This window comes from Oryzias melastigma, linkage group LG14, assembly GCF_002922805.2.
Source record: "Oryzias melastigma strain HK-1 linkage group LG14, ASM292280v2, whole genome shotgun sequence".
Taxonomy (NCBI): Eukaryota; Metazoa; Chordata; class Actinopteri; order Beloniformes; family Adrianichthyidae; genus Oryzias; species Oryzias melastigma.
The window spans coordinates 4,848,585-4,859,333 of NC_050525.1; the positions used below are offsets into that span (position 1 = coordinate 4,848,585).

General features: G+C 38.1%; 1 long non-coding RNA gene across 2 annotated transcripts in view; it reads right to left on the minus strand.

Moving 5' to 3' along the window:
* Window positions 1–1,099: 1,099 nt before the first annotated feature.
* LOC112138074 overlaps window positions 1,100–10,749 on the minus strand; it is a 16,223-nt gene continuing 6,573 nt past the window's right edge. The window contains exons 1-4 of one of the 2 annotated variants that reach the window (XR_004949115.1): window positions 4,244–4,336; window positions 4,110–4,169; window positions 3,642–3,769; window positions 1,100–1,370 (exon numbers count right to left, since the gene is read on the minus strand). This is a non-coding gene — a long non-coding RNA (uncharacterized LOC112138074). Of the gene's footprint in view, window positions 1,371–3,641; window positions 3,770–4,109; window positions 4,170–4,243; window positions 4,337–10,749 lie in introns of those variants that run through there. The other variant, XR_002917702.2, reaches the window with a different exon arrangement.

The window sequence follows — 10,749 nt, forward strand, 5'->3', positions numbered from 1 at the left end:
AAACGAGATTACGAAAAACGAATCAAAGTCCCGTTATCCGATTTTCGTTTTTTTGTTTTGGTGCGCAAAACGAAAAAACGAAAAACGGGTCGTTTTTCGTTTTGGATTTTGAATGGAAAAAGAAAAAAGGTTGGTTTTTTGTTTTTTCATTTCCGATTTTAAATTGAAAACGAAAGAACGAATGATACACGGATTCTTCCGGTTCATGCAAAGTGCCTTAATTTTCATGCAAAGTGCCTTCCGTTTCATGCAAAGTGCCTTCCGTTTCATGCATACTCCTCTCACATGCACATATATACTTTTCCTCACATGCACATATATACTTTTCCTCACATGCACATATATACTTTTGCTCACACGCACATATATACTTTTACTGACACGCACATATATACTTTTGCTCTCACGCACATATATACTTGTCTTTCACATACATATATTCTTTTTTAAGAGTGAGAATGAGAGTGAGAATGTATGTATGTGTATGGTAATATATATATATGCATGTGAGAGAGAGAATATATGGATGCGCAAGTGAGAATGTATGGATGCGCAAGTGAGAATGTATGGATGCGCAAGTGAGAATGTATGGATGTGTAAGAGAATATATGCATGCGAAAGACAGTATATATGAATGTGAGAGCAAGAATGTATGAATGTGAATGGTTCAGAATAAATAATGTCTTGAACGGCCCCTCATAATAAGAAGTGGATTGTTTTTCATCGGGACGTGTGCAAAGATGCTAGAGAGGTGCAGAGATGGAGAATTCACTCCTACAGCCACTGTATTCTATATAAATTGTACCAAATGATATTTTAAATAAAATATAAGCAAATATTTGGTAACATTTAGGTGCATTTGCAAGTCAAATGAAAAAAAAAAAACCCAAAAACAGGTGTTTTAGAAATAAAGTGGAGTTTCTGCATCTCCACTTTTGTCAGTTTCTGCAGAAAATCCAGCTTTGCCACAACCAAGAATAGAAAAGTTTTAGTTTTTTTAGTTTTCAGAAGCACCAAACGAGCAGCTGTTTTTATTGTTTGTGTGGTAAAATAGTTTAATCCCATTTAATTTGAGGAAACAAACTTAACTGCAGATTTATTGCATTAGGAACACTTTATTAAATGAATGCTTCAGTAAGGACAGATCTTCCTAATGCCAACATTTAGCTCAGTTTTGATGTAGAAAGATTCAATAAATCCATAACCTTTGATGGTTAGGCTCTGAGTTGATGACATCGTGAATTTTTGGGATAAATCCAAAGTACAGAGAATAAACCTCAGAGTAGATGGTGATGGTGGTTCAGGGTCCAGACCATGACATGACATCATTACTGGTGGAGAACAAGGTGGAGGAGCGCAGGAGAAATCCTCTGGAATGCAGAAAGACAAAAAATTAATTCAATGAGTGAAGGTGAAAAATATAACTGTGAATGTCTGAAAACAAAAGCAAAAGACTATTAGCTCTTGTTTCAAAGTGAAGGTGATGGTGGAGTGAAATGACGTTTATCCAAAACTCCTGGAAATGTGGTATTTTTTATGTAAAACTGAACACTTTACTTCACCATTTTTAAATATAATATGTTTCTTAACCAGATGTATTCTGGCAGCCACAAAAAGAAGTTTCTTTAAACTAAAGGTCACAAACTTTCTATTAAACACCAGCGTTTTCTAGTAATCTAGAAAACGCTAATTCCTAATTAAACTAGATTAACATAAAACGTTAGCATGTTGCTAAAATAGAAGCATAACTCCAAATTAACTCCAAAACCTTAGTCGATGCCAAATTAGCCAAAAAGCTAACACATTGCTTAAATACTAGCTAAACTCCAAAATTGCCTTAATTTCCTGTTAACTAGATTAGCAAAATTGTTAGCCTGTTGCTAAAATATTAGCTTAACTCCAAATTAGATCAAAAAACCTCAGTAAATGCTAAATTAGCCAAAAAACTATCACATTGCTGAGATATCCTATATCCTCCATCTGCTTGTGCCATTGTCAGATCTGGTCAGGATCCATCCCATCATGTCCTGTAGATTCTTCATCAGAATATTCTTTGACAGGGGACATGCACCGTTTTGCTTCGGCGTCATCCAGATGCTCCTTTTATTTCAACAAAAAGGAATAAATGTAAGTAAATCCAAAAGGACCGCTGACAGAATCAAATGTTGGAATGGTTCTCCCTCAAAGGCTTCAACAATGACTTGTACGATTCTCCCGAGCCGCCGTTATTAAAGTAGAAGCTGTTTACATCCCCGGTCTCGTGGTCGAGGCGTGGAAAGAGGCAGACGGTTGCAATAAACTCACTCCTGATTGGCGACAGTACTTCCTGTAGATTCGATGACTCAGCTATGACTCAGACCAATCGCTGAAGATTGGTTGCAAATGGCGGTATCAGTTTCAGGAAGTGACGGTGAAAGCGGCGGCCTACTTTCACGAGGAGAGGAAGTAATGCATTTCCAATGGGGGACCTCATTGATCGCTCAGTCCATTATTTTTTACAGTCTATGGGGCGGAGCAGACTGTTCCTGGAGGTGCGGTTCTCACCTTGTGATGTAAGCTCTTGAGGACGAGCTCGTTTTCGTGGGCATGGGAGGGGCTGCTGTTGAGACCACAGGTTTTTAGAGGATTACTCAGAAATGAGTGAACAAAAACAAAATACCTTGTTGGGGTTGTTTACAGTGAGGAATGGACAGTATGATACACTTACAAGCTGAAAATGTGGATTTTTCATGCTGACTTTAAGTCAGTTTTTGAACTCTACATACAAAGTGCATGGATCAAAAGGTAAACATGTTGAACGTTGACAAGTCAGGGACCGCCAAATGTTTGAAAATTCATCATGAAAGAGAAATTAACAATTGCGGTTTGTGCCAAAATTCATGCATCTTTCATGTATCAGAATAGAAAGAAAAATCCTGGAGCAAGAAGCACCAGATTTGGACCGCTTTGACGCTTCTCACCACCCCTCTTCTAACCATGAAGACATGCACTGGCGTCCACTGTGAACATTGTATGCTAAAAGACCGAATGTTTAGCACGCTCTTGAGCTCGCCACACATGCCGGTGTATGTAGCATGACAGGGACATACTGTACCAGCGTCTGTGAACACCGTCATCATGCTTCTCATGCTCAGCAGAAGACTTGTTTTCAGACTATTTTTAAGGGTAAGGATTGGAACCAAATAAAACTCAAACACTTAAATGTGTGAACCAAGCATTAATATATGATGAGCACTAAACTTACTCCACACATCTTTATGGTTGAAGTGTTGGACCTGCTCCCTGAGCTTTCAGAGTAGATGTGGATTCTTCGTGTTCCGTCTGATGTATTCATCTGTTTCTTGGTGAGAGTCGGGTTGAAGTTGTGGTGATTGTGTGAAAGTCCACTAAGTCAAAAAGGCGTGTGGGTTCGTGTGACATCATCCTGCTTTATGAGACTGCTTAAAGCTGCTACAACCGACTGACTGAATACTAAACTGCAATCAAATTCAATTTGCGCTGCAGAACATCATGTAGCTGCTGAGCATCAACAACAAGGACAACAAGAACAAACCGCCTGCTGGGAGAAGAAGCAGGAGGGAGGAGACGGATGGAGGTCAGAAACTCGTTAACCTGGCACAGATGAAAGAAATGTGGCCCACCTTCATTCTGTGTCTCACTGATGTCATAACACTGGCTGTTGCTGTGGCGACCTCGTTGGCCCTGACAGGAAGCGGCTCATTTTCTAAATGTTTGTGTCTTTCGATGCTCTGAGCTGCTCGGGTTTGACCTGGATGAACACAAAGATGGGAAACCGCAGGAGGTCCAGATCAGAACGCAAACATGTCTGGCAGAAAATGAGCACGCAGGTTCTGCTCTTTTTAAATGGACCGACTCAGTTTCCTGAGAGCTCTCTATTAGTCTGGGAGGAAACGTCAGAATCTCCGAGGGAATGTTAGTCTCTCCTTCAGAGGGAGCAGTGACAGCTCTGATTAACAAACCGGCCTCAAACACCTGCTTTAACGCCTAAAGTCACAAACTGATCACACCTCAGGAGTTACAGTTTGACAGGTTGGGTTCTGGTCCGATCCAGAGCTGGTCCTCTTGGTTTGACAGGTGTGAAAGCTCACCTGGACCAAACGACAGAACTCTGGTCTCACTCATCAACTGGCAGGAGTACATGAAACATCCTGCGTGACAAACGTAGCACAATTATGAAGACGGGGACTTTTGTGAAGTCTGGACTATTAATAATATCGTCTACCTTTAAGGTAAAAGAACAGGATGCAGAGTGGGAGGAGCAACTTTCCACTGTGGAGTTCAGTTCTTTAAAGAAAAGGAAATAATGCTGGAGTGGAGCAGGAAAGCAATAATCCCTATAAAAAGTAAAATACAATTAAATACTTTTTTCTTAGACATTAGATGCAGTGAATATTCATTCATTCATTCATCTACTTGTCCGCTTTGTCCCTTTCGGGGTCGCGGGGGTGCCGGAGCCTATCCCAGCTACTGATGGGCGAAGGCGGGGTTTACCCTGGACAGGTCTCCAGTCTGATGCAGTACAGTGAATATGTTATATAAAATACTGCTTGGAGAATCTGTTTAAAACACATGTCAAAGTCTCCCTTTTAACGGCCCGATGTTATCTTATTTTTAACTTGTATAAATTTGACAAAATATATTTTTATGGAAAGTAAAATATTGAAAGTTATTTAATGTTTAAGTTGATTTATTCTGGGATAACATTCCTGTCTGTTTGACTCATAGTTATGTTAAAAAGTTTCAAAAATGTAGTTTTAGTGTGTTCAATAACTGTTTATCCTGTTCGGCCCGCGACATGAGGTGTGTTTTCAAGAGAATCTGGCTACAGAGAAAAAAAATATGGCGCCCGAAAATTAATAGCTTGAAGTCCCTCCCCCTGCCGGAGCCGGACGCAAAAAAATATATCATTTTTAGCTTTTGACCTTTTTCCCGTTTCTTTTCTCTTTTATCGACCCTTTTAGCTGTTTTTTTTTTCCTGCTGATTCACAGAAAAAAAACAGTTGCAGTTTATTCACATTCAAAAGCGTAAAAGCTGTTTTTTTTTTTAAAAGGTTTTAAAAATATAACTTTGAAATGATTTCCTAAAGTTCTGGAAATTTCCACTTACGCAACCGGCTAAAGTTACGATTTTCCAGCTACAGTTTGATTCTGGCTCCATCTTGCGAGTGACCAGAGGCCCTTCTGTGGTGTGGATTTTGCCCCCCCTGTGTCATTGAGTTTGACACCCTGGTTTAATAGGAGCTGTTGTTCTGCTCTCTTATGGGGTCCAGATGACCCCACTCTTACTGTAAAAATGTCTAAGTTAACACAAGAGTTACAAAGAGCGTCACTCCTAAAGATCCTTTGATCTAAAGGAGTTGTGAATGACTGCAGTGGGTTCTGTTTGACATCTTCATTCTGCTTCACATCAGTGTTGCTGTTCAGGGATTGAAGACACATAGAGGCTAAAGTTATAATCTTGTATCTTGATCCGTTCACATATCCATGAACATTCTTCACAGCCTCAAGAGGTTCCCCCCAAACATATTCTTAGGCACAGAAACATTCGTTCTCCTGGTCAAAAACACATTCAAAGAACTTTGGTTCAGATGGAGAAGCTTCAGGTTTGGAAAATCAGCGGATCGTTAAAAGAAAAGTCTGATAAAGTACGTGCAGCTGCACGTTAGCTGGTGTCAGCGAGCGAAGCTGCAAGTCTGATCATCCTCATTATCTCACTCATGTTGGATCCATTGACTTCTGTCAGCTGGAGGCTAATATGAAACCGATTGAATGAGACGATCAAAGGAGGATAAAGAGGAATCCTATTCAAATCAGGCGTTTCCATAGTAACAGGTTGAAAAGAGCACACAGACTTATCATCAGACCCTCAAAAGGCAGAGATGTGAAGAAGCAAACAAAATGAAACAACAAAGGACATGCTACTATATATTACAATAGTTATGTGATAACTTTTTCTGTGATTGATGCCTAAAAACATGACAAAAAACTCAATAATAACTGAAATGCTGTGATAATGCGAGTGTGAACGTTTTTTTGTTGAATCTGGTTGCTCGAGATGCTGAAGCTTTTTGCTGAAGAAGCAATTTACTCTAATTGCTGAAGGGATTTGCTGGATATGCAAAAATATTTGCAAAATGCTAAATTTGCAAAAATACTGGACAAGACTGCTAAATACTGCTTCAGTTTTTGAAAAAAAATTTGTAAGTTTGCTTAAGAATGCCCATTACATGCTTATTTTCCCAAAACATGTAATGGGTTGCTTAAATATGAGCTAAACTCCAAAATAGCCCCTAAATCCTTAGTAGATGCCAAAATAGTCAAAAATGTTAGCCTGTTGCTAAAATATTAGCTAAACTCAAAAGTAGCCTTCAAACCTCAGTAGATAACAAATTAGCCCAAATCATTAGCGTGCTAATAAATATTAGCTAATTTCCAAATAAGTATGAAAACCCATATTCAAAAACCCAAACTAATATTAGCCAAAAATGTTAGCATGTTGCTATTGGATAAATTCCAAATTAGCTTAAAAAAAAAACCTCAGTAGATGCCAAATGACCCAAATGAGCTAGGATAATGCTAATTTAACAACTCAATGCCAAATTATTTAAAAATTACTGTAGTTGGTGATTTCAAAATTCACAAAGTTTTTGAAGAATTTGAATAACTTCTAATTCATTCATAACATACTGGAACTTTTCAGGCGTTAATACGATCAATGTAATTCTGAAGGAGAAAAGCGGCTCAATTACATTGATCGTATTAACGCCTGAAAAGTTCCAGTAAATCAAAGAACATAAACACTGGAGCTCCAGCGTTAAAGGGTTAAACATCCTTTATTGTACTTTGAGGATTTCCCCATTACAGGTTATCTATAGAACCTATCCCCCCGATAAACGAGGGTTAATCGTGCGGATAAGAAACCTGTACAATTTCTTTGTACTTCTGTCCCTTTAGGGGATCCATACATTTTTGAAGTATTCATCTTCCTTATTTTTTTACAATAATTGTAGATGTTTTAAGGCAGTGAAACTCCTTATTTCAAACCTTATCCATGTTTCTCAAACAGATGAGAACATTTTCACCCTTTTCTTTTATGTTCAAAGTTAAAACTTTTGTAGAAAAGTTCTCATCAAAGAACTGTGTACATTTGGGGAGCTGAATGCATTTTGATTGACTATCAGGACACTGAAAACAATGTGACGCATGCAAAATTACACTAAAAAAACAAATGGACTTAAAGCATGAAAGATGCTTTGATAAGTGAACCAAATGAATGAATAAATAAAATGAAGAATTCCTGAAATATATTTGATGAAAAGCTGGATTGAAGTAGAAAGTTTGGCCTCCTGGGAGAAGAAAAGGAGAAATCCGTACTTGTGAGAGTGTGTTCTTTAAAGGCTTATTAGACCCACTTGTACAGTAATCAAGGACGTTAAGATGATATCAGGCTCAATGAGGACATTTGACCCATCCTAATGCAGAGAATGCCGTTCCTGTTTGGGATCAGAACGGAGGCAGTAATACAGATCAGGAAAAGGTCAGGGCGAGAAAGTTCTAGCAATAGAAGTACAGAAAATGTCCTGGTGGAAATAGCTGCTCCATCTTATGTGTGATTCATGTCCAATACTTCAAGAATAAAAAGTAGTCGTCACATCTGCAGCGCTACAGGGCGAGCACGCTCACAGTTGTAGGTGGTTTGGTCCTCCGGATGTTGTGGGAGAGTTATTTTCTGCAACTCAAGCCCTTCCTGTAAAATGTTTCTTCTGGTCTTCTGTCAGTTTGTTTGTTTTAGGGTTTGTAATGATAAGGACTCATCATGGGATTTCACACAGAACTGCAGGAGAAAAAGTTTTTTACCCGATGAAAACAGACAGGAACTGTTTAAAGCAGAAGCATCTTTATAAAAGTATCTTTTGTGAGTTTGATCAAATTAAAGAACATTAAAATGTAATGAGGTCCTGGCTCAAATCTTAGCTGGTTGTCAGTGGTGAACTTATCAGGTTGGGGGCTCCAGGCAGAAGAACAATGACATGGGACTGTCTTAATCTTTTATTTTGAAATCCTTACCGAGGGTAAAACGTCTGTCAAATAACTTCCAGACACCATCAATATCAAAGATCCGAATGCTTTAAAGTCCCTCTGTGACACTTTATTTTTAATGTTCCCAGTAGTGTTTTAATTATGATTATGAAGTTTTTCAACCTAAATGTATTAAAGACATTTTTCATTTTGATCTGAAGCCTCTGTTTCCAAAATTTCCTCTGAGGGGGCGTGGCTTTAGGAGCTGAACCCTGATCCCCCCTGTCTGATTATGATAGCTCTGTGTCTCTCTAGCATAAATCTTCACCACTGCTACATAAAAACATCCATCAATCTGGGTAATGTCCAGCCGTATGGTTCTGATCCAGATGTCAGCTGGAGGAGGAAGTGAAGATCTTCATGGACAGAACTTCCTCCAAAATCCTGATTCTTTCTCCTTCCAGTTCACCAAAGACTCTTTTAGCTAATTCTCCAATGTTTATTGACTGTGATCAATACATTCAATCATTGGTTTCTCAGAGTTCTTGATAAAATAATCAAAGCTAACATCAAAATGCTCTTTCATTGATTTACAATCCTTTCCAACTGCGGTCAAATGAGCCGCCGTTCACATTTCCGTGGTCACATCAAGAAGCTCCGTGGAGTCTGGTGGAGATTTTCCAGCGTTCTCAGTCCTGCTACCGTAAGTATTGGATGAAACTCACACAAAAAAATCCAGTGATGCTGATTTGACCACAGAAATGTGAACGGCGGCTCATTTGACTGCAGTCAATGTGAAGATACCATCTTCTCTTCTCCAGAACCTGAACTAGACACTAGGAACAGATGAGGGTTTAGTGCATGTGCAGCAGATGCAAATAGATCCTTGAACGTCTTTGTTTTGCTCTTCTGAGCTGGAATCTGGATCTAAACTTTACGGCTGGATCTCTCTGGGATTGTCACCATTTTTGTTGCACAGCTAATGTTAGATTGGGGTGTGAGAGGGGCTGTAAGCTAGCAAGAGAGAGTAAACAAAGGGATGATGGGATATGTGGGCAGCCTTATGCGTCAACAGTTCCTCCTACAACTACAACTGAACTACTGCTGCTCTGGAGAAAATATGTCCTAGAAAGAAACACAGTTTATTTATTTATTTTTTTTATTAATTGTGGCTTAAAACACCATCATAATTTTACAATAAATCAGTTTGATCGGAGTGGGGCTTTAAAAATTCAAATAATTCTTTAAAAAAAAAAACGATGTGCTAATTTGTCTGTAATTACTAATTTAACACCCCTAGACAAAACTGTGATTGGCTGGAAAATTTCCAGAAACTAAATTTCCAACCAATCAAAAGATGACATCTTGTGGTCAACATGGATACTCATGAAACTCTAAGATAATGAATGATGTGAATAAAAAGCAGTGAGATGAACATGAATTTAGGTTTTTCAGCAGGAACAAGTCTGAGTCTCCTTCAGATTTGAAATGTTTCAGTAATTTTGTGAATGGCTGCAAGGCTGATTCTAGATAATTGATCAGGTGAAACTCATCTGGACATTGATTGGAAAATAACTTTGAGAAAAAACGAAAAAAGAGAATGACTTCAGAATGAACCATCATCTGAGAGTTACATTAATACTTTGTGTTTTTGAAAGGGTCGTACAGCTGTCACTTACATTGTCTTGTAACTTTCTGTGACATATTCCTCTCTGATCTCTTAGCTCTGAAACAATCAGACTTACAAGCTGGCAGTCATGAGGAACACAGTTTAGCCTGTTGCGGAGGACCTGCTTGTGGAGTTTAGTAGGTTCTGCAGGACACAAGAACGACCTCATAGAACATGTATTCTGTTATCAGATCATTCTTGTGACGGTCTTGTCTTTTGTGTCGCTGCTTCGCCTGCAGGAAGTGTTTGAATCTCCACCACAGTCAGGACAGCAGTTCATGTAACATGTGAAGTCAATTATAATCAGTCCAAAGGAAAAAATGCAAAAGTACTTTTTTTTATTCAGAATGCACGCTGCAAAAACGGAACCTTATCCACATGAAACCCACTACAGCAAATAATAGGAAAATTAAAGTCTTTGGAATTAAGATGCTTTTTTTATCTTTTGATGAAATCTATTGAAAACATTGGTAAATACGTATAGAATGTATAAATTATGTCATTTTTGGATAATTTGGTAAGTTTTCTGCTCACAGAAATGTTAGTACAGGATGTCAGAATTTGAGTGTTCAAGGAAAAAAGTTATGTGTGTGAACATATGTATATATTGATTTAGATACACATATTAGGGCTGTGAACATTAAAGTATCACATGTAACACTTGATAAATTTAACATTTACAACATTCAAAAATGAAGGAAAACATTTCTTTCTGGTCTGTTTTTGTTTAAAACTGCATATAGTTATAAATCACAACTCACAAGTGTGATTAATCAGATTTTTTTTAATTTATTGACAGTCTTAATCATGTTCTAAATGTGCTGCTTGGTGTGTAATTTCATGTAGTAATTATTTGCAAAAAATAATTGGTTGGCAAAATACTGTAATTAAAAAAATGTGATTAATTGAGATGAATTCTTCCCCAGTTTGCGATTAATTATTTAATTTTTTTAATCAATGTGATCCACGGACAGAACAACGATATGAACCCTCGTATTGACATCAATCACAATGATCTCTTTCTGGAGCAAAGACTTTTA